We start from the raw sequence: 23,917 nt of genomic DNA, 5'->3' as shown, positions 1-23,917 counted from the left end.
GCCATCATGGCGTCCTGTGCGGCCTGTGGCGCTGCCTCATGGATGGCGGGTTCGGGGTTAGGACTCACCGTTCCTGACTGAGGAGACTCTGCTGCGCTGCCCGTCTGGGCTGAATCACGGTCCGTGAGCTGCCTGTGTGGTGAGTAAGGCGATGGGGGGATCTGAGCGGAGCCGCGCGTGTAGGCCGCGGATGTGTCCGGCGCCATCTTGGCTGGTCCGGTGGGAGGCATGTCCGTCGGTGAGAAGTAGGACCGGAGGTCCGTGGAAGTTCCCGGCGGGGGTAAAGATGATCCCCTGGCTGCTGTGGATCTAGTGGTCCTGGATCTGCCCATGTGCGATCAGCGAAGCGTCCCTTATGCGCTGTAATATCTCGGGCTGGGAGAGAGCAGGAGGATTAGGCTGCCATCCAGAGCGGCTTCCGGTCACGCCCCCCGTTGTCCAAGCTTTAAAAGAATTTGGGTAGATCCATGCCGGATAAAAGGCCGGATTTCTGATAAAAGAAAGGAGAGGATTGTGTGGAGATTGTAACTGATATTTGGTTTTTAGTTTATCCCAGAGAGATAAGAAGTGTTTAGTTATGGGATTATGAATTTTAAAGCGGTCTTTAGGATCAAGCCATAATAAATTTGATATTAATAGAGGGTCATTTTCTGAAGCCTCTATAAATACCCATAATGGGATTTCCTGTTTTGCATGGTATTTGGACAGACTGGCCAAATGTGCTGCTCTGTAGTAGTTAGTAAAATTAGGGTATCCCAGGCCTCCTTTATTTTTGGGAAGATGTAGTGTGTGTATAGGTATACGTGGTTTAGAAGAGCCCCATATAAACGAAGTTGCTCTTTTTTGTACTATTCTCAAAAAATAGGAAGGAATTGGAATAGGGAGGACTCTGAATAGATAAAGCAATTTGGGTAGAATAGTCATTTTGATTGCATTAATCTTCCCTATCCAGGATAAAGGAAGTTGCGACCATTGTTTTATTAGATTTGTGATCTGTCTTAATACAGGAGGATAATTGGTTGAGAATAAGTCAGAATGAGATGCTGTTAAATGAATTCCAAGATATGGGATTGATTTTTCTGCCCATGTGAATGGGAGTGCAGCCCTAGCCGGGATCAATTCCATGTTTGTGAGTGAAATATTAAGCACTAGGCATTTCTTAGGATTAATCATAAGGCCGAATAGGGCTGCAAATCCATCAAGAGCTGGTATTAAGTTAGGACCAGAGACCTGTGATGATGATAGAAAAAGTAATATATTGTCTGCAAATATACATAATTTGTGTGTAATACCTCCTACTTCAATGCCAGTTATAGTTTGGTTTGTTCTGATGTATTGGGCCATGGGTTCGAGTATAAGGGCAAATAATAAGGGAGATAATGGGCAACCCTGTCGGGTACCTCTTTCGATATTAAAGGCTTCAGATTTGTATCCAGCATATTTTATATAGGCTTTGGGTTTATTATATAATGCTTTGATCCATGTTACAAAAGTGGGGTCCAAAACCCCATTTTTGTAATGAATATTGCATATATTGCCAGGATACTGTGTCAAATGCCCTCTTAATATCGAGAGATAGAAAACATAAAGGGATTTTCCGTTTTTTAGCAATATGTGCCAATAACACTGCCCTGCGTATATTATCGCCTGCCTGTCTATTTGGCATGAAGCCTACTTGATCTCTATGTATTCATTTTCCTATAATGCTATTGAGGCGTTTTGCTATTATTTTTGCTAATAATTTAATATCGAGGTTTAACAGAGAGATAGGCCGATAATTCACACAGGAAGTATCATCAGAAAGGGGTTTTGGGATCATACAAACAATTGCCATTAGTGTTTCTTGCCGAAAAGAATGTCCATCTAGAAGTTTGTTAAAAGTGTCAGTGAGAATGGGAGAGAGTATTTCTGAGAATGTTTTATAGTATAAAGCCGAGTAGCCGTCTGGGCCTGGTCTTTTGTTAAGTTTTAGGTCTTTTATGGCGTTAGCAACTTCATCTATAGTTATAGGCTCATCCAAACTGCTTTTTTGATTCTGAGATAACTCAGGTAAGGTTATTTTTGAGAAGAAGGATTCAGCCTCTGTAGGATTAAATTCATTGTTTGTCTTGTATAAAGTTGCGAGATGTGAGTGAAATTTATGGACTATTTTAACTGGATTACAAGTGTAAACATTTTTTGATAATTTCAAACGTATTGGTTTGAAAGATTTGTTAGTTGAATTTAAAGCCCGAGCCAAATATGTACCTGGTTTGTTTGTATTCATGTAGAAATTGTGTTTGGAGCGTTTGAGGGATTTATCAACTGACTCAGTGAGAAATAGATCGTATTCCAATCTAGATTTTCCAGATGAAATTTTGTACTCTGAGATGGATTATCTTGAAATGATATGTAGGCTGCATTAAAATTGAGTTCTAGTTTTTTTGCTAGATTTTTGCGTTCCCGTTTAAATAGTGCCATTTGTCTTTGTATTGTACCACGCAAGACAGGCTTATGAGCTTCCCACAGTGTTATTGGGGAGATGTCTGTTGTATTATTAATTGATATGTATTCCTTTAAAGTTTGTTCAATGGCCATCTGATGTAGTGGGTGTTTGAGCATTATGTCCGGTAAGTACCACGTTGGGACATGCGCTTTTGGTATGGCTGAGGCTATAGTAGTGTATACTGCATTATGGTCAGACCACGGAATCGGAATTATATCTGATGCAATAATTTCTGGTATCATTCCTATTGTTAGAAAAATATGATCTATTCTGGTGAAGGTTTGATGAGGGTGCGAGAAATAAGTGAATTTCTTTTTCATTGGGTTACTTTCTCTCCACGAATCTACAAGATTGTATTTGGAAAGAAGTTGAGAAAAAGGTAATCTAGAGGTTATTTTGGATGGTGTAAAAGGTGATTTATCTAGAAATGGGAGGAGGACCTGGTTCGAATCCCCACACATTATCACTGTTCCTATTTTGTGTGTATTAATCACTTGTAATATATGTGAGAGGAATGGTGTAGGTTGTTTGTTAGGAGCGTAGTAGGAAATCACCATGATGAGTATCAGGTATCTACCTTCTGGGTCTTTAATTTCTGATGATAAGGTGAATGGTGTGGATCGGTGAAATGCAATTAGAGTTCCCCTTTGCTTGGTACAGGCAGAAGCCGTGTAAATTTGTTTATAAAAAGGAGAAATATATTTTGGAGTAGAATCTTTGGTGAAGTGTGTTTCTTGAAGGCATACTATGTGAGCCTTCTTGTTATGGAAAGTACGGAAGGCTTTGGTCCTTTTTTGAGGGACATTTATTCCCTGAACATTCAGGGAAAGTATATTCAGTGGTGCCATGGCAACAGATCAAATAGTTTTGACTTACTTTTTGTTATGCAGAGCTGACTGCGCAGATCAACCTGTGTGGACTGAATAGATAGAAAAGAAACCAGTGAATTCTGGAGTAAAGAGTAAACAAAAAACATATGAGATTAGATGATACATTGTATAAATTATTTTTTGCAAGTAATCACAATTTACCCATGAAAGAGAATAAATATCTCTCTCAGGGGAATAAGTGCCTTCGTCACACTCCCACATAATATGGTTGGGAGAATGAGGAGGGCTAATGGGGGTACACGGATCTTCCACTTACAGGAGAGAAGTGCTATGTCAAAAGACATCAAAATGATGTTTCATTAATTGGAGTGCAGAATATAGTTTTTGTTGAAATTATTTATTCCAGGGTGGTTGTATATGGTTGGTCTTGCCCTAGGCTAAATAATTCAGTTAGAAAGATACTGTTAATAACTTTGGTATTGATGAAGATAGTTTGAATTATTTTGGGATTTTAACCCTTTTAGAGTAAACAATTACATATTTTATTCATATGTAACTGTTTAGATATGTTAACTCATAAAATTGAGGTTGTATTGCTTCAGATTAGAATAAACAAAAACATAATTCTAGGAACTAGTTAGGTAATAATATATTTGTTTTAAGAAAAGAAAGAAAAAGCTTCCATTACTTCTGGATTATTGAACATATTTGTCCTAAAAAGTAATAAATCTATTGTTATTACCTGATAATATATAACTGAACAAGAATTTCCTTATTTCACTTAAATATTCTAAGGCTATATGAATCAGAAGTAATAAGAAATATAACTGGAATGTAACATGATCCCACACAGTGTGTGACTATCAGAATGCAGTTACATTCAGTTATAAATACAGGTTTTTTATAGAGAACCGTCTCTTAGTATAATAAATGAAGAGATATCAGGAATTAGGATGTCAGTCCATTGAATCTTCTTGGTCCATGGATGATGTGGCATAATGGCCTCTTTTGTGAGAATGATGATTCCCATTTTGTTCTGAAATTTTCTGAGTGCTGCCTGAAGGTGAAGATGATGCCATTCTTCTGCGTGTGGGAGTGTTGCTGCATGTGGGTTCTGTCAGATTTAATTTTAAAAGGGTTTGTTGTAGTTCATCTGCTGATCTGCTTCTGTAAATTGTACCTTGGTAGTTAAATCTAACTGAAAAGGGGAAGCCCCATTGATACATAATGTTGTGGCATTGCAGTTCCATTAGTTGGGGTTTCATGGATCGTCTTTTAGTAATAGTAAGTTGGGATAGGTCAGCAAAAATTTGATAATTGTGTCCTTGAAAATTAAGTTCCTTTTTTTCTCTTGCAGCAATTAGTATTTGTTCTTTCGTTCTGTAATAATGAAATTTTGTGATTATATCACGTGGGGGTCCATCTTTCTTTTTGGCTGTGAGGGCTCTGTGTATTCTGTCCAGTTCTAAACGTTCAATAGGGATATCTGGCTTTAGTTCTTGTAATAGAGCAGTAATAGTAGATTGCAGGTCTGTCACAGTTTCAGGTATTCCCCTTATGCGCAAGTTTGAACATCTGGCTCTATTTTCGTAATCTTCGAGCTTAGTTTGAAGTATTAAATTCTCTTCTTTTAATTGTTCCAATTCTGTTATATTTACTTGGGTTGTAATTTCAATTTCATCCATTTTTATTTCTAGGGCTGCGGTGTGGTTTCCCAGCTCTCTTATTTCTTTGGTTAGGCTTTTTGTTATTTGGTCTGAGGTTTGTTTTAAAGCCTTATGAAGCATCTTTTCAAATTGTAATAATATTACTGGGGATGCTGGGGAGGCTTGTGGAGAAGTTTGTGAGAGGATTTGTTCTGTATCTGACTCAAATGGAGAGTCTTGCTGTGACATTTTCTGTCTGTGAGAGCGCCCTGATGCTGTATCTTGTGAGGTGACTGGAGCTGCTTTAGTTGCAGTGAGTTCCTGTGAGCTCTTTGTGAGGTGATTTTTATTTCTGCCACGGTTTCCTCCCGGTACCATATTTCCTGCCCAAACTTTCACAGTTTGTTCCCTGAGGCAAAAAGGTTCAAATGGATACCTTTTGAGCCTGCAGGCTCCGCTTTGTCCTTCTCTTCTCTCCTCAGCGGTGCGGAGCTCTAACAATGCATGTCTGCTCCGCTAGGCTCCGTCCATCTCCCCCCAGTTCAATTAAAGTTCAATTAAAGAACCAGATGTTATATCTGAGACAAATGCAATTTTTAGTCACTTACTGTAACAATCCATTTATGTTATAGCAAATTGGCAGTCTATAGTACAGGTGTCTTTGTGAAAGGAGCTACAATATTAATAGTAACCTTTTCCCAAGAAGAAAAAAGAAATGGCACTGGTCAGAGTGGTGGATTGTTTCTGGCAGCAGATTTAGCACTTGGGCATCCATGTATGGCCACCAGTATAATACATGTTCTCTTTTGTTCCTACAACTGCTTGGTATCTTTCATATGCAAGTTGTAAAAGGTGCACTCGCAAGGTTTATAGTATGCAATGAGATCCATAGACAGTTTATATTGAATTCTGTAATAAGGTTGTAGAACAGGCCTAAAGTTGACAATTTACTGAAGCAAATTCAAAGCTTTCCCTAATGTGGGATGACTTAGTTTTTTCTACTAGTTGGTCTCGTTGGGCTAGCCATACACATATAGTGCTGAACGGGAAAAATTTAATAAGATTCCTCCATCCATGCTAAACATACAATAGCACAATAAGCTATTGTTTTCTGACAGTCAGCATCTGTGACTGTCAGAATACCTGAATAGTGACTGCATCTGATTGGATGTAGTAACTGTATGTCAGTAATTTTCCAAAAGTTAATAAAATATACTTTTTTGTGCTGATTGAAGCCAACAGGGCCTCTCATGGCTTGAGGTTTAAGTAAACTATATCATTGACGTTGACATTTTATCTACTAGAGTACCAGAAACTCAGGTAGCAAGCAACTCTCAAAAAGCTGTAACAATTGTACTGTGGATTTACCATATGCCATTCATGTTGTCAAAATGTATATCATTCTGCAACCATGTTTACTTTAGGCACAAAATACTTTAATGCAGTGAGAGCTGTATCATCAATGTTATCTGCTGTTTGTAGATTATAGAAAATATGCCAGTCTACTGCTCGTTAAAAACTAAAGTGTACTTTAAACCGACGGACCGCAACAGCTACCTGTCTGTAGCTAGTGGCCACCATCCATCATGGATAAAGAATATCCCGAAAGGCCAGCTATTGCGGATCCGTCGGAATTGTACTCAGATGGAGGATTACTTGTCCCAATCAGACTTTTTGAAGAAAAAATGTATTCAGAAGGGGTATAAAAATGAAGAGCTTACTAAAATTGTACAAGAAGTGGCCAATATCCCCAGGGAACAGTGCCTGAAAGAAAAAGAAGTACAAAGAGGGGATCCTCAACATCAATTAAGTTTCATATCTGGTTTTCATCACCAGTATAAAGATATTGAGAACATTTATAGAAAGTACTGGTATATTCTTTGCAAAGATAAACACTTGGGAGGAATACTACCAACATGTCCAAGGTTCATTTATAGGAAGGCCCCAAGTATAGGTGATCGGATAGTGAAGAAGATTTTGGATCCACCAAAACCGAGAACCTTATCTTTTAATTTTAAAGGTTTTTTCTGCTGTAGGAAATGTGTTTGTTGCAAAACAGTAAGGGTCAGCAATAGAGGCATTACCAGCGTTACCAACAGAGAGGGGGAAAGGTTTGATATTAATGAATTTAGTACGTGTACCACTACACATGTGGTATACCTCATGTGGTGTCCCTGTGGCTTATATTACGTTGGGAGGACCAAAAGACAGTTAAATATCCGTATTAGTGAACACCTCACCAACATAAAAAATGGATATAAGTATCGCAGCGTATCCATGCATTTTAAGGTCACAAACACAAACAAGACCCTTCTCTGTTGCAATTTTGTGGGATCGATGTGGTCCATCCATCCTGGAGGGGTTCCAACAGGTTAAGGGACCTATCACGGAGAGAGACGGAATGGATATTCCGCTTTAAGAGTTTAACTCCGAGAGGCCTCAACATTGAGCTAGACCTTAACTGTTTTTTAAATGACTTTTAGACAGATTCTGTAGGTAGATTGACTACATGGTTCGTTATTCCACATATTCATTCATGCTGCTATGAGTGGAATAAAATTTTAGATTTTTATAGATTTTAATATACCTTGTATGTTTTATAAATAAGTAATGTGGTTATCAATTGACTGGTGATCATAGCTGCAGATCAATTAGCAGTTAATTTTAGAGATTTTAGGATTAATTAATCTCCATCCTTTATTGAGGGTTAAGGTTGGTGATTCTAAAGGATTTAGTTCAGCCATTCCTATTTTTCTATACTTACTTAGTATAGTTTATTTTTATGTTTATCAATTTCCTCACCACAACCAGGTTAAACGGTTTTCTAATATTTATATTTTTATTCATATTTTTATTTTTAATTTTAATATGTTTAATATATCACATTATGTGTGTTTTAACTCATATATGCTGATAAGTGGGATTATTATACATGGAGATGTTAAGTTTGATATATGATTTTATATATGTGTACCGCTTTAATGTGTGGAAAGCACAGTATACGTTTTTCGATTTACATGTCAGGGGGAATAGCGCTGTTCGATAGCCTACCATTCCGGGATGTAAATATACAAATTAAGATGTATGGTAGGGATCTCACAGTGCCAGTTAATGCAGCTACACACCGTGGCTGATGTTATGGAGATCAGCGGGGGTTTGCGCCCACGGGGACACTCGTAGAGCGCAGACGCTGAATAGAGATGTGCGCACGCGCACTAAGGTGTCTTTATTCGATGGGCAACTTTCGATTCTAGGTAGAGAGGTGCGCATGCGCACTAAGACATCTTCATTTCGATTGGAGATAGGAGGGAATATAAGGAGTGATGGATGTCTAGAACGGCCTATCCCATGATTAAGGTACAAGCGTATCGAAACATGTTGGGGGCGTGGCCGTAAGAAGGATAACACCACGTACTAGTGACAGGAAGAAGCTAGCTGCACGGTTAACCGAGAGGGGGAGACAGCTATATCCATCTATGAAGCAAGCGGTGAGGGGGTGAGAGATACCTTGAACGCTCATAATTAGAGGGTCCGCCGTGACCGCATACCCCCTAGGAGGTTGATCTTAGCTGCTGTTTGATATTACATTGGACGGATTGCTGTGGAGTTTGCTGTGCTATTTTGTTTTATACACAATGTGAGTGGAACTGTTGAAGTAAATTTTGCAGTGTGAATCATTAAAGTGTTTTACGTTATTACACTATTGGGAGTTTTTTTCTAATTTTATATGGAACGAGCCTCCTGGATTGACATGGTTTAACCCTTGCCAGTAGCAACAGTCATCTATACCTTTTAGCCTCATACGAAAGTGGAGGCATGAGGAGCTGGTGAGTGGCTGCCCATAGGGAGAGTGGTCACTAAACACTGAGGTGTGGTGGATGAGTATATTAGAAGAACTCACATTCTTATAACAGAAGGACTTGCTGTGGCACAATTTATGCTGTTTTTTGATCACTATCACGGACACTATTTGTTGCACACTCATTTATAGACTGTATATTTATTTTTACCACAAGGGAATTATTTATAGTAACATCTGAGTAATATTAGCACTGAGTCACGATATGTATCAGTTATTATGGTGTTTATAATTTAATATCTTTATTGAATATGATGTGGGGGTATCATTAAGATACTTATTTTTACATATTTAATAATTTTTGTGTAAGTTGAGTTGCACTATATGTAGATATACACCAGTAAAAAGGTGGTGGTTAGATTTTTTAGATTTTTTATTTTTCACCGTAGGGGGTGAATTAGATGCGTTGGGAATAGCGCCACAATTTAATTTGTCACGGGAGGTGATTGTTATTTACCACTCAGTACAGATTTAAATTCCAAATCACACATTCTAGCAGTGGGTAAGTCCTTCTGATTAGCAGAAAGTATGTAATTCTCAAACATATGAATTAAAGCAGTAGGAAGCATTACAAGTTCACCAGGGTATGGAAGAAAAGGTGAAGACTGTTGTAGACATAGCAGAGAAATCCTCTTCTCCAGTCTTGTTGCGTCTTGTTGTTTGGAAGGAAGAACAGTTAAAGACTGATCAAAAAATATTGGTAAAAAGAGTGCTCTATTTGTATTGTTTATAGTTGGTTTGAGATACAAAATCTTTTTATACTGCTGATATTGTGTATAGTTTTAACACTGTTTTTTTTTAGAACACTGGGTATAGCTTAATTATGCATGAATTTTCATGAATATATGCACAAAAATCATAGTGTTTTTCAAGTGTATTTTCAAGTGTTGGTATTTACAAGGATTAACATAATTTTAGATATAAGGCAAAGAGCAGCGGCATCCACTGTTTAGACTATAGTTAAAGAGTGATGTATTACATGTTCAGACAGCCATAACAAATCTGCACTTTATGGTATCTCATAACAGAAATGGGGACTAAAAATGTACAGAGTGCAGAAATAATTATATAGCTACAGAGACTGAGACTGGTGCGAACCGTAGCCAGAATACAATCAGGAGGAATCACAGGAACCGGAACTGACTCCATCTTGGAAGTGGAGAAAAACTGTTGTGACAAAGCATCAGATCTTACATTCTTAGTACCGGGTAAGAATGAGACAATGTAATTGAAACTAGACAAGAAAAAAGCCCATTGCACCCTTCTGGGAGAGAGGCATTTAGCCTCAGACAAGAATGTGAGATTCTTATGGTCAATAAGAAGGTGGTACCTTTGAGGAGATGTCTCCATTCTTTAAGGGCTAAAATGATCGCTAACAGCTTTCTGTCACCAGTCTCACAATTGTACTCTGCAGGTGACAATTTCTTGGAAAAGTAGCCACAAGGATGCATAGCACTCTCAGAGGTAGGTGACAGAAGGGTGCCAACTCCAGTCTCAGAAGCATCGACTTTAAGAATAAAAGGTAATGTAGGATCAGGATGTGCCAACACAGGAGCAGAAACAAAGGCAGCCTTGATACTCTCAAAGGCCTTAATGGACTCCGGAGACCAACTCTGTGGGTTACCGTCCTTTCTGGTCATATGAGTCGGAGGCTTGACGAATACGAATAAACTTCTGATAATAGTTGGCAAAGCCAAGACAATGCTGCAGAGGATGTAAACCCACAGGTCAGGGCCACTGTATGACTGCTGAAAGTTTCTCTGGGTCCATTGAAAAACCAGCAGTGGAAATGACATTCCACTGCCTCCAGGAATTTAACCTGTTCATGATGGAATTTTCACTACTTCTATTTACAATAGAGGTGGTTCTCTCTTAGTTTCTGAAGCACACGACAGATATCTGTGTGGTGGCTCTCCAGGGACTTGGAAAATATGGGGATATCTTCAAGATAAACCACCACAAATAACTGCAACAAATCTCAGGGGACATCGTTAATAAATTCCTGGAAAACTGCCGGGGCATTACATTGGCCAAAAGGCTTTATGAGATATTCATAATGGCCTGTTCTGGTATTAAACGCAGTTTTCCACTCGTTGCCCTCCTTAATCCTCATGAGATTGTATGCCCCTTTCAAATCAAGCTTTGTGAAAACCGTTGCTCCCTTGAGGCAGTAAAATAACTCCGTAATCAATGGAATCAGGCATTCTTAATCGTAAAATGATTGATACCCCTATAATCAATACAAGGTCTAAGTTCACCACTCTTCTTCTTCACAAAAAAGAAACCAACACCAGCAGGACATGAGGATTTGAGGATGAAACCTCGAGAGCGTCTGCAACATATTCCTCCATGTCCCTAAACTCCAAGACCAACAAAGGGTAAACCCGGCCACGAGGGGGTATGGCACCAGGTTGAAGCTCAATTGCGCAATCACATGACCGGTGTGGAAACTGCTGGCTTGACCTTTGTCAAAGACATCGCTAAAATTGTGGTACTCCTCCGGCAAGGAGGAAAGTGAAGAGGTGCACAGGACCTTGGCTACCCTCTGGAAGCATGTCTCACTGCATTGTGGTGACCAGGAGAGAACCTCAGCACGGAGCCAATCAAAAGAGGGTTTGTGCCTCTGTAACCAAGGATAACCAATAACCAGCAGAAACTTAGGTGAGGTAATAACTTGGATTTGGATTATCTCATGGTGAAGAGCCCCTACGGCCATGGACAATGGAACAGTCTCATGAGTCACATGGGCAGGCTATAGAAGTCTTCCGTCAAGAGCCTCAATGGCAAGTGGAGTATCACACAGCTGCAGTGGAATCAAATGCTTCGATACAAAGGCAGCATCAATGAACAGGCCTGAAGCCTCAGAGTCGATTAGAGCTTGTTTCTCGATGGACGACTCAGCCCAAGAAAGGGTAACCAAAACCAGGTGCTTATCCTTCTGGCTAACTGCAGATGAAACAACGCCACCTAAGGTCTGTCCGTGACAGGACCTCAAGGTTCGGGCATTCCCTGGACGGGTAGGACAAGACTTCAAAAAGTGACTTGCCTGGTCACAATAAAGGCAAAATCTCTTCCTCCTCCTAAGGGTTCTCTCATCAGCAGAGAGACGCATGAAGCCCGAGCACATGGGTTCATCTTCACAGACCAACTCGGTACTGGGAGGCATGGGAGGTGAGGGAGGCAAGGGTGGGACTGCAAAGTTAGGAAACAAACGTACAGGAGGCTTCCGCAAGCACTCCTCAAAAGGAAATCTCTGAGTCTGGAGTCGATGAGGATGGCAAACGTGATCAACTTCTCCAGGTCAGTGGGTATATCTCGGGCTGCTTTCTCATCCTTGATGGTATCTGAGAGACCATGAGAAAAAGCAGTCATGAGGGCCTCATTGTTCCAAGCAACCACTGCTGCCAGAGTACTGAATTCAAAGGCATAACCGGCAATAGTTCTTGTACTCTGTTTGATGGACATGAGGCACTTGGAAGCAGAAGCAGAGTGTGTGGGAATATCAAATACCCTTTTAAAAGAAGCCACAATCTCTGGGTAACACAAGACAACAGTTTTTTGCCTCTCCCATAGAGGGTTTGCCCAGACCAAGGCTCTCTCAGAAAGCAAAGATATCACAAAACCTACTTTGCTTCTGTCCATGGGAAACGCCTGGGACGGCATCTCAAAGTATATCTCAACCTGGTTGAGAAACCCTCTGCATTGGACTGGATCGCCCTCCAAATCGCTGGGGAAGTGGAACGGAACCAGACATACCTCTTATAGAGGTAATACTCAAAGAGGGTGCCTGCACAGAGACTGGAGCAGCAGCAGGGAAGGCCTGCAACACAGGTTGTACCGGAGCAGCCACAGTGGGAGATTCCAGGTGAGCCGTGCAACTCAGGAGCATTTGTAACGCCATGGCAAACTGATCCATGCAGTGATCCTGCTCATACAATCTGGAAACATTTTTACAAACAAGTGGATTGACTGCATCTTCTGAATTCATGGCCTTCGTCTACTGTCAGAAACCATGAATTAGACTGAGACAGAAGTACAGTTAAATCACACTTGTTTAATGATAATAATAAAAAGGTAAACAGAGTAAATGTAGTCAAAACATAGCCAGAGTTCAGGAACCAGAACAGATAGTCAGACAAGCCAAAACGTCAGGGACCCAGAGATAAGCGTAGTAGAACAGCAAGCAGGATCTGGAGCCAGAAGGAATGTCAGCCAAGCAAGTCTTTAATAGGAACACAGGAGAGCATCTCTAAAGATGTGATCAAGGAGAAGGCAGAGATCATCTGGGCTGGACGGCTTAAGTAGGCAGGACTGCCGAGAAGGATATCAACAGGTGAATCACTGTGGAGAGAAAGGAGCTGGAAATTAGCCGATAGCTGAGCGGCCAGCTTTGAGAAGGAAGGGCTGAGCCCAGCCCTGACAAGTTTCTAATACACTTCAGGTGATGTACACAGTATATAATACAGTGCAGCCGGTGTACAGTTTCTAATACACTTCAGGCTGTGTACGCAGTATAAAATACAGTGTTTACAGTTTCCTTGTCAAAAGAAGTTTATTGAGTATACAATGTTATAAAGATACATAAAGTAAGTTTACAAGGATCTATAAAGTAAGCTCATTGTTTTACAGTAGGGTTTATATAGGTAAATATCATGAAATTTCAAATATTAAACATTGGGTTCACATAAACCTAAATTAAAGATATATATCATTTCCTTAGTTACTTTTGTAGGTATTTAAATGATTTATACCTACTATACATATTGTTTACAAGTAGAGTGTATATAGGTCAAATAAATTCTGATAATGAGCTTTAATCGTAAGGTGGAGAAAAGGAAAGAGAAAGAAGAAAAAGGGTTGAAAGGTAGAGGTATGGTCCACAAGGTTGTCCCGCTCGTCAGTTTATTATTCTTTTTAGTTCTCTTTGAAGCCTTAGAATGGGTGTCTCTGTAAGTCATTTAATCTGTTACCATGGCAACAGGACAGAGTCATTGAAGTTTGACAGGAACTGTTGTTTTATCCAAGGATGCCAAAGTTTTTCAAATTTTGGAATTTGATTTTGATCGATGGCTACCATCTTAGCATGGGACATTGTATTATTCATTCTGTGAATTGTTTCTGCTAGTACCAATGTAGGAGATTTCCATGCCTTGGCCACTGTTTGTTTTGCAGCCGTTATTAGTTGGATCATTAGTTTGAATTGAGAGAGTGTTAACCATTCCGGTTTTAGATTAAGTAAAGTTAAATATGGATCTGGTTGTATTATTTTTTTAAATATTTTAGATGCAATCACGAAGACTTCCTTCCAGAAGGTTTGGATTACTGGGCACGTCCACCATATGTGTAAATATGTGCCTATTTCTGGGCATCCTCGAAAACAAAGAGCTGAGGTATTAGGTGAATATTTTGCCACTCTAGCGGGTACAAGGTACCAGCGAGTTAGGACTTTATAATTTGTCTCCAGTGCTAAGATGTTGGGTGAAGATGACTTAGATATGAGCCATATGTTAGACCAGTCCGTGTCTTCTAAAGTTCGTCCCAGGTCCTCCTCCCACCTCTGAACGTAAGAGGGTCTATTAAGATTTGCTACTCCATATAATTGATTATAAAGTGATGAAATTGTACCTTTAGCAAATGTATCTTTTGTACAGATTGATTCAAAAATGGATAATTGGGATAATGGTGTATCCCCCTTTAGGAATGGTGTATAGAAATTTTTGATTTGGAGATATCTAAATATCTCAGAGTTTGGTAGATCATATTTTTCTCTAAGCGATGGGAATGAAAGGAATGATTTAGATGCTATGAAGTCATTTAGTGTCTGAATGCCTGATGTTGTCCAAGCTTTAAAAGAATTTGGGTAGATCCATGCCGGATAAAAGGCCGGATTTCTGATAAAAGAAAGGAGAGGATTGTGTGGAGATTGTAACTGATATTTGGTTTTTAGTTTATCCCAGAGAGATAAGAAGTGTTTAGTTATGGGATTATGAATTTTAAAGCGGTCTTTAGGATCAAGCCATAATAAATTTGATATTAATAGAGGGTCATTTTCTGAAGCCTCTATAAATACCCATAATGGGATTTCCTGTTTTGCATGGTATTTGGACAGACTGGCCAAATGTGCTGCTCTGTAGTAGTTAGTAAAATTAGGGTATCCCAGGCCTCCTTTATTTTTGGGAAGATGTAGTGTGTGTATAGGTATACGTGGTTTAGAAGAGCCCCATATAAACGAAGTTGCTCTTTTTTGTACTATTCTCAAAATATAGGAAGGAATTGGAATAGGGAGGACTCTGAATAGATAAAGCAATTTGGGTAGAATAGTCATTTTGATTGCATTAATCTTCCCCATCCAGGATAAAGGAAGTTGCGACCATTGTTTTATTAGATTTGTGATCTGTCTTAATACAGGAGGATAATTGGTTGAGAATAAGTCAGAATGAGATGCTGTTAAATGAATTCCAAGATATGGGATTGATTTTTCTGCCCATGTGAATGGGAGTGCAGCCCTAGCCGGGATCAATTCCATGTTTGTGAGTGAAATATTAAGCACTAGGCATTTCTTAGGATTAATCATAAGGCCTGATAGGGCTGCAAATCCATTAAGAGCTGGTATTAAGTTAGGACCAGAGACCTGTGGTGATGATAGAAAAAGTAATATATCGTCTGCAAATATATATAATTTGTGTGTAATACCTCCTACTTCAATGCCAGTTATAATTTGGTTTGTTCTGATGTATTGGGCCATGGGTTCGAGTATAAGGGCAAATAATAAGGGAGATAATGGGCAACCCTGTCGGGTACCTCTTTCGATATTAAAGGCTTCAGATTTGTATCCAGCATATTTTATATAGGCTTTGGGTTTATTATATAATGCTTTGATCCATGTTAAAAAGTGGGGTCCAAAACCCCATTTTTGTAATGAATATTGCATATATTGCCAGGATACTGTGTCAAATGCCCTCTTAATATCGAGAGATAGAAAACATAAAGGGATTTTCCGTTTTTTAGCAATATGTGCCAATAACACTGCCCTGCGTATATTATCACCTGCCTGTCTATTTGGCATGAAGCCTACTTGATCTCTATGTATTAATTTTCCTATAATGCTATTGAGGCGTTTTGCTATTATTTTTGCTAATAATTTAATATCGAGGTTTAACAGAGAGATAGGTCGATAATTCACACAGGAAGTATCATCAAAAAGGGGTTTTGGGATCATACAAACAATTGCCATTAGTGTTTCTTGCCGAAAAGAATGTCCATCTAGAAGTTTGTTAAAAGTTTTAGTGAGAATGGGAGAGAGTATTTCTGAGAATGTTTTATAGTATAAAGCCGAGTAGCCGTCTGGGCCTGGTCTTTTGTTAAGTTTTAGGTCTTTTATGGCGTTAGCAACTTCATCTATAGTTATAGGCTCATCCAAACTGCTTTTTTGATTCTGAGATAACTCAGGTAAGGTTATTTTTGAGAAGAAGGATTCAGCCTCTGTAGGATTAAATTCATTGTTTGTCTTGTATAAAGTTGCGAGATGTGAGTGAAATTTATGGACTATTTTAACTGGATTACAAGTGTAAACATTTTTTGATAATTTCAAACGTATTGGTTTGAAAGATTTGTTAGTTGAATTTAATGCCCGAGCCAAATATGTACCTGGTTTGTTTGTATTCATGTAGAAATTGTGTTTGGAGCGTTTGAGGGATTTATCAACTGACTCAGTGAGAAATAGATCATATTCCAATCTAGATTTTTCCAGATGAGATTTTGTACTCTGAGATGGATTATCTTGAAATGATATGTAGGCTGCATTAAAATTGAGTTCTAGTTTTTTTGCTAGATTTTTGCGTTCCCGTTTAAATAGTGCCATTTGTCTTTGTATTGTACCACGCAAGACAGGCTTATGAGCTTCCCACAGTGTTATTGGGGAGATGTCTGTTGTATTATTAATTGATATGTATTCCTTTAAAGCTTGTTCAATGGCCATCTGATGTAGTGGGTGTTTGAGCATTATGTCCGGTAAGTACCACGTTGGGTCATGCGCTTTTGGTATGGCTGAGGCTATAGTAGTGTATACTGCATTATGGTCAGACCACGGAATCGGAATTATATCTGATGCAATAATTTCTGGTATCATTCCTATTGTTAGAAAAATATGATCTATTCTGGTGAAGGTTTGATGAGGGTGCGAGAAATAAGTGAATTTCTTTTTCATTAGGTTACTTTCTCTCCATGAATCCACCAGATTGTATTTGGAAAGAAGTTGAGAAAAAGGTAATCTAGAGGTTATTTTGGATGGTGTAAAAGGTGATTTATCTAGAAATGGGAGGAGGACCTGGTTCGAATCCCCACACATTATCACTGTTCCTATTTTGTGTGTATTAATCACTTGTAATATATGTGAGAGGAATGGTGTAGGTTGTTTGTTAGGAGCGTAGTAGGAAATCACCGTGATTGCTGTATCCATTATATAACCCATGAGTATCAGGTATCTACCTTCTGGGTCTTTAATTTCTGATGATAAGGTGAATGGTGTGGATCGGTGAAATGCAATTAGAGTTCCCTTTTGCTTGGTACAGGCAGAAGCTGTGTAAATTTGTTGATAAAAAGGAGAAATATATTTTGGAGTAGAATCTTTGGTGAAGTGTGTTTCTTGGAGGCATACTATGTGAGCCTTCTTGTTATGGAAAGTACGGAAGGCTTTGGTCCTTTTTTGAGGGACATTTATTCCCTGAACATTCAGGGAAAGTATATTCAGTGGTGCCATGGCAATAGATCAAATAGTTTTGACTTACTTTTTGTTATGCAGAGCTGACTGCGCAGATCAACCTGTGTGGACTGAAGAGATGAATAGATAGAAAAGAAACCAGTGAATTCTGGAGTAAAGAGTAAACAAAAAACATATGAGATTAGATGATACATTGTATAAATTATTTTTTGCAAGTAATCACAATTTACCCGTGAAAGAGAATAAATATCTCTCTCAGGGGAATAAGTGCCTTCGTCACACTCCCACATAATATGGTTGGGAGAATGAGGAGGGCTAATGGGGGTACACGGATCTTCCGCTTACAGGAGAGAAGTGCTATGTCAAAAGACATCAAAATGATGTTTCATTAATTGGAGTGCAGAATATAGTTTTTGTTGAAATTATTTATTCCAGGGTGGTTGTATATGGTTAGTCTTGCCCTAGGCTAAATAATTCAGTTAGAAAGGTACTGTTAATAACTTTGGTATTGATGAAGATAGTTTGAATTATTTTGGGATTTTAACCCTTTTAGAGTAAACAATTACATATTTTATTCATATGTAACTGTTTAGATATGTTAACTCATAAAATTGAGGTTGTATTGCTTCAGATTAGAATAAACAAAAACATAATTCTAGGAACTAGTTAGGTAATAATATATTTGTTTTAAGAAAAGAAAGAAAAAGCTTCCATTACTTCTGGATTATTGAACATATTTGTCCTAAAAAGTAATAAATCTATTATTATTACCTGATAATATATAACTGAACAAGAATTTCCTTATTTCACTTATATATTCTAAGGCTATATGAATCAGAAGTAATAAGAAATATAACTGGAATGTAACATGATCCCACACAGTGTGTGACTATCAGAATGCAGTTACATTCAGTTATAAATACAGGTTTTTTATAGAGAACCATCTCTTAGTATAATAAATGAAGAGATATCAGGAATTAGGATGTCAGTCCATTGAATCTTCTTGGTCCATGGATGATGTGGCATAACGGGCTCTTTTGTGAGAATGATGATTCCCATTTTGTTCTGAAATTTTCTGGGTGCTGCCTGAAGGTGAAGATGATGCCATTCTTCTGCGTGTGGAAGTGTTGCTGCTTGTGGGTTCTGTCAGATTTAATTTTAAAAGGGTTTGTTGTAGTTCATCTGCTGATCTGCTTCTGTAAATTGTACCTTGGTAGTTAAATCTGACTGAAAAGGGGAAGCCCCATTGATACATAATGTTGTGGCGTTGCAGTTCCATTAGTTGGGGTTTCATGGATCGTCTTTTAGTAATAGTAAGTTGGGATAGGTCAGCAAAAATTTGATAATTGTGTCCTTGAAAATTAAGTTCCTTTTTTTCTCTTGCAGCAATTAGTATTTGTTCTTTCGTTCTGTAATAATGAAATTTTGTGATTATATCACGTGGGGGTCCATCTTTCTTTTTGGCTGTGAGGGCTCTGTGTACTCTGTCCAGTTCTAAACGTTCAATAGGGATATCTGGCTTTAGTTCTTGTAATAGAGCAGTAATAGTAGATTGCAGGTCTGTCACAGTTTCAGGTATTCCCCTTATGCGCAAGTTTGAACGTCTGGCTCTATTTTCGTGATCTTCGAGCTTAGTTTGAAGTATTAAATTCTCTTTTTTTAATTGTTCCAATTCTGTTATATTTTCTTGGGTTGTAATTTCAATTTCATCCATTTTTATTTCTAAGGCTGCGGTGCGGTTTCCCAGCTCTCTTATTTCTTTGGTTAGGCTTTTTGTTATTTGGTCTGAGGTTTGTTTTAAAGCCTTATGAAGCATCTTTTCAAATTGTAATAATATTACTGGGGATACTGAGGAGGCTTGTGGAGAAGTTTGTGAGAGGATTTGTTCTGTATCTGACTCAAATGGAGAGTCTTGCTGTGACATTTTCTGTCTGTGAGAGCGCCCTGATGCTGTATCTTGTGAGGTGACTGGAGCTGCTTCAGCTGCAGTGAGTGCCTGTGAGCTCTTTGTGAGGTGATTTTTATTTCTGCCACGGTTTCCTCCCAGTACCATATTTCCTGCCCAAACTTTCACAGTTTGTTCCCAGGGGCAAAAAGGTTCAAATGGATACCTTTTGAGTCTGCAGGCTCCGCTTTGTCCTTCTCTTCTCTCCTCAGCGGTGTGGAGCTCTAACAATGCATGTCTGCTCCGCTAGGCTCCGCCTCCTGCCCCCCAGTGTTTACAGTTTCTAATACAGTGCAGGCGGTGTACATAGTATATATTACAGTGTGTACAGTTTCTGATACACTTCAGGCGGTGTACACAGTATATAATACAGTGCAGCCGGTGTACCGTTTCTAATACAGTGCAGGTGGTGTACACAGTATATAATACAGTGTAGTGTGCTGTGAAAAGAAAAAATCCCCATTATGTCCGGAAGGCCACCAAGGAGAGGCAGGCACTCAAAGTGATATGGCAATTTTTATACCTCATTTAAATGATTAATGATATATACCATAAGTGATTAAAACCTTTTGTCTATATAAGACAAGAACAATGCGGTTGCAGCCTTTACGGATAGCATTAAAACGAATGATAACTGTGTGAAAAGAATAACAAGAATTTAATTTATGAAAAGAATAACAACAAATTGAATTTATTAGTGGGACTGCTTCAGCAGTCCCACTATTGTTATTCGTTTTTATTTATTTTTGATTTAATTTTTTTTTTTTAATTTTAATTAGTGGGACTGCTTTAGCAGTCCCAGTATTGTTATTCGATTTTATTAGGGGCTGATGGGGCAGTTTTGATGGTGGCAATATGATGGGCCAGTTTTGATGGGGCAATTTTGATAGAGCAGTTTTGATGGGGCAGTTTTGATGGTGGCAATATGATGGGGCAGTTTTGATGGTGGCAATATGATGGGGCAGTTTTGATGGGGACAATTTTGATGGGGCAATTCTGATGGGGCAGTTTTGATGGCAATATGATGGGGCAGTTTTGATGGGGGCCGTTTTAGCAATTCAGCTATTCAGCATTCCCACGCATTTTCTCCAGGAAATGCATTTTCTAGTTTATTTTTAATTGGCTCTGTGTAACTTCTGCATACTTTTAGCTATTAAAACCATTCAACTATTAAAATGTTCATCTCTTTCAGCTGATGGTGGGACTTTTTCAACTTTTTTTCTACTATTTATGCTTTTTAAAATATTAAGCTTTTTAACACTTTTTTAACATTGAAGTCAATGAGAGCATGCTTCAGATCCTTAAAATCTTCTTCCGCTCCCAAAAGTTTCAGCTCCTTCATACTTTCACCTACAGACGCCAAACAAACTTTAAAATGTTCACAAAATATTCAGCTATCTGGCTATATCTTTTCAGTTTGATATTTTTTTCAGTTTTTGTGAAAAAACTGTTTGTTTAGAGGTCATTTCAGGAAATTTTAGCTATTAAACAGAGTGTACTGGGCTGCTTTTGTTGCCATGGTTACCAAAGCTTCTTTTATACATAGTGATGGGCGGTGGGGGAGGTGGCTGGAGCATCTCAGCTCTGATTACAGAGCCCAGGGGAGGAGACAGACACACCATGTACTGATTTATAATAGAGGAATATGATGGGGCAGTTTTGATGGGGCAATTCTGATGGGGAAGTTTTGATGGTGGCAATTTGATGGGCCAGTTTTGATGGGGCTATTTTGATAGAGCAGTTTTGATGAGGTAGTTTTGAAGGTGGCAATATGATGGTGCAGTTTTGATGGGGCAGTTTTGATGGTGGCAATATGATGGGGCAGTTTTGATGGGGCAATTCTGATGGGGCAGATTTGATAGTGGCAATATGATGGGCAGTTTTGATGGGGCAGTTTTGATGGTGGCAATATGATGGGCAATTCTGATGGGGCAGTTTTGATAGTGGCAATATGATGGGGCAGTTTTAATTGGGCAATTTTGATGGGGCAGTTTTGATGGCAATATGATGGGGGCAGTTTTAATGGTGGCAATATGATGGGGCAGTTTTGATGATGCAGTTTTGATGGTGGCAATATGATGGGGCAGTTTTGATGGGGCAATTCTGATGGGGCAGTTTTGATGGTGGCAATATGATGGTGCAGTTTTGATGGGGCAATTCTGATGGGGCAGTTTTGATGGTGGCAATATGATGGGGCAGATTTGATGGGGACAATTTTGATGGAGCAGTTTTGATGGTGGCAATATGATGGGGCAGTTTTGATGGGGGCAATTCTGATGGGACAATTCTGATGGGGCAGTTTTGATGGTGGCAATATGATGGGGCAGTTTTGATGGGGCAGTTTTGATGTGGCAATTCTGATGGGGCAGTTATGATGGTGGCAATATGATGGGGCAATTTTGACGGGGACAATTTTGATGGGGCAGTTTTAATGGGGCAATTCTGATGGGGCAGTTTTGATGGTGGCAATATAATGGGGCAGTTTTGATGGGGCAGTTTTGATGGGGGCAATATGATGGGGCAGTTTTGATGGGGCAATTCTGATGGGGCAGTTTTGATGGCAGTAGGATGGGGCAGTTTTGAGGAGGGCCGTTTTAGCAATTCAGTTATTCAGCATTCCCATGCATTCCCCCCCGAGAAATGCATTTTCTAGTTTTATTAGCAGTCCCACTATTGTTATTCGATTTCATTTATTTTTATTTATTAGTGGGAATGCTTTAGCAGTCCCACCATTGTTATTTGTTTTTTTATGTATTTTTAATTTTATTTATTTATTATTCCGTATCTTTTTTGGCTCTGCATACTTTCAACTATTAAAACCATTCAACTATTAAAATCTTCGTCTCTTTCAGCTAATGATGGGACTTTTTCAACTTTTTTTCTACTATTTATACTTTTTAAAATATTAAGCTTTTTAACACTTTTTTTTAACATTGAAGTCAATGGGAGCATGCTTGAAATCCTTAAAATCTTCCACTCCCAAAAGTTTCAGCTCCTTCATACTTTCACCTACAGATGCCAAACAAACTTTAAAATGTTCACAAAATATTCAGCTATCTGGCTATGTCTTTTCAGGTTGATATCTTTTACAGTTTTTTTGAAAAAGCTGTTTGTTTAGTGGTCATTTCATAAAATTTTAACGTTTAAACAGAGTGTACTGTTCTGCTTTTGTTGCCATGGTTACAAAGCTTCTGTTACACACAGTGATGGGTGGATTGGGAGGTGGTTGGAGCATCTCAGCTCTGATTACAGAGCCCGGGGTAGAGGACAGACACACCATGTACTGATTTATAATAGAGGAATATGATGGGGCAGTTTTGATGGGGCAATTCTGATGGGGGCAGTTTTGATGGTGGCAATATGATGGGGCAGTTTTGATGGGGCAATTCTGATGGGGACAGTTTTGATGGTGTCAATATGATGGGGCAGTTTTGATGGGGGCAATTTTGATGGGGCAGTTTTGATGGTGGCAATATGATGGGGCAGTTTTGATCAGGCAGTTATGACTGCGGCAATATTATGGCGCAATTTTGATGGGGGCAGTTTGATAGGGGCAATTTTAATGGGGCAGTTTTGATGGGGCACTATGATGGAGGCAGTTTTGATGGTGGCAATATGATGGGGCAGTTTTGATGGGGACAATTTTGATGGGGCAATTCTGATGGGGCAGTTTTGATGGGGACAATTTTGATGGGGCAATTCTGATGGGGCAGTTTTGATGGCTATATGATGGGGGCAGTTTTGATGGGGGCCGTTTTAGCAATTCAGCTATTCAGCATTCCCACGCATTTTCCCCAGGAAATGCATTTTCTAGTTTAAACTGAAAAGAAACATTAGAATGATTCGATATTATCAAATATAAAATAGATAATTCAACCTTGAAAGCAGTGATATTACAAACACAGTGGACAAAGACAATTACAGAAAGATGAAGTTACAAGCAAAGAAAGTAAAGGAGGTGCATTACAAAGAGAAATTGTATGTCCCCATGCTTCTGATGGGACAGTTTTGATGGTGGCAATATGATGGGGCAGATTTGATGGGGAAAATTTTGATGGAGCAGTTTTGATGATGGCAATATGATGGGGCAGTTTTGATGGGGGCAGTTTTGATGGTGGTAATATGATAGGGCAGTTTTGATGGGGCAGTTTTGATGGTGGCAATATGATGGGGCAGTTTTGATGGGGACAATATTGATGGGGCAATTCTGATGGGGCAGTTTTGATGGCAGTATGATGGGGGCAGTTTTGATGGGGGCCTTTTTAGCAATTCAGCTATTCAGCATTCCCACGCATTTTCCCCTGGAAATGCATTTTCTAGTTTTATTATTCCGTACGTTTTTGACTCTGCGTAACTTCTGCATACTTTCAGCTATTAAAACCGTTCAACTTTTAAAATGTTCATCTCTTTCATCTGATGATGGGACTTTTTCA

This window comes from Aquarana catesbeiana, linkage group LG01, assembly GCF_042186555.1.
Source record: "Aquarana catesbeiana isolate 2022-GZ linkage group LG01, ASM4218655v1, whole genome shotgun sequence".
Lineage (NCBI taxonomy): Eukaryota > Metazoa > Chordata > Amphibia > Anura > Ranidae > Aquarana > Aquarana catesbeiana.
The sequence above is the reverse complement of the archived record's forward strand: the minus strand, read 5'-3'. Positions refer to the sequence as shown.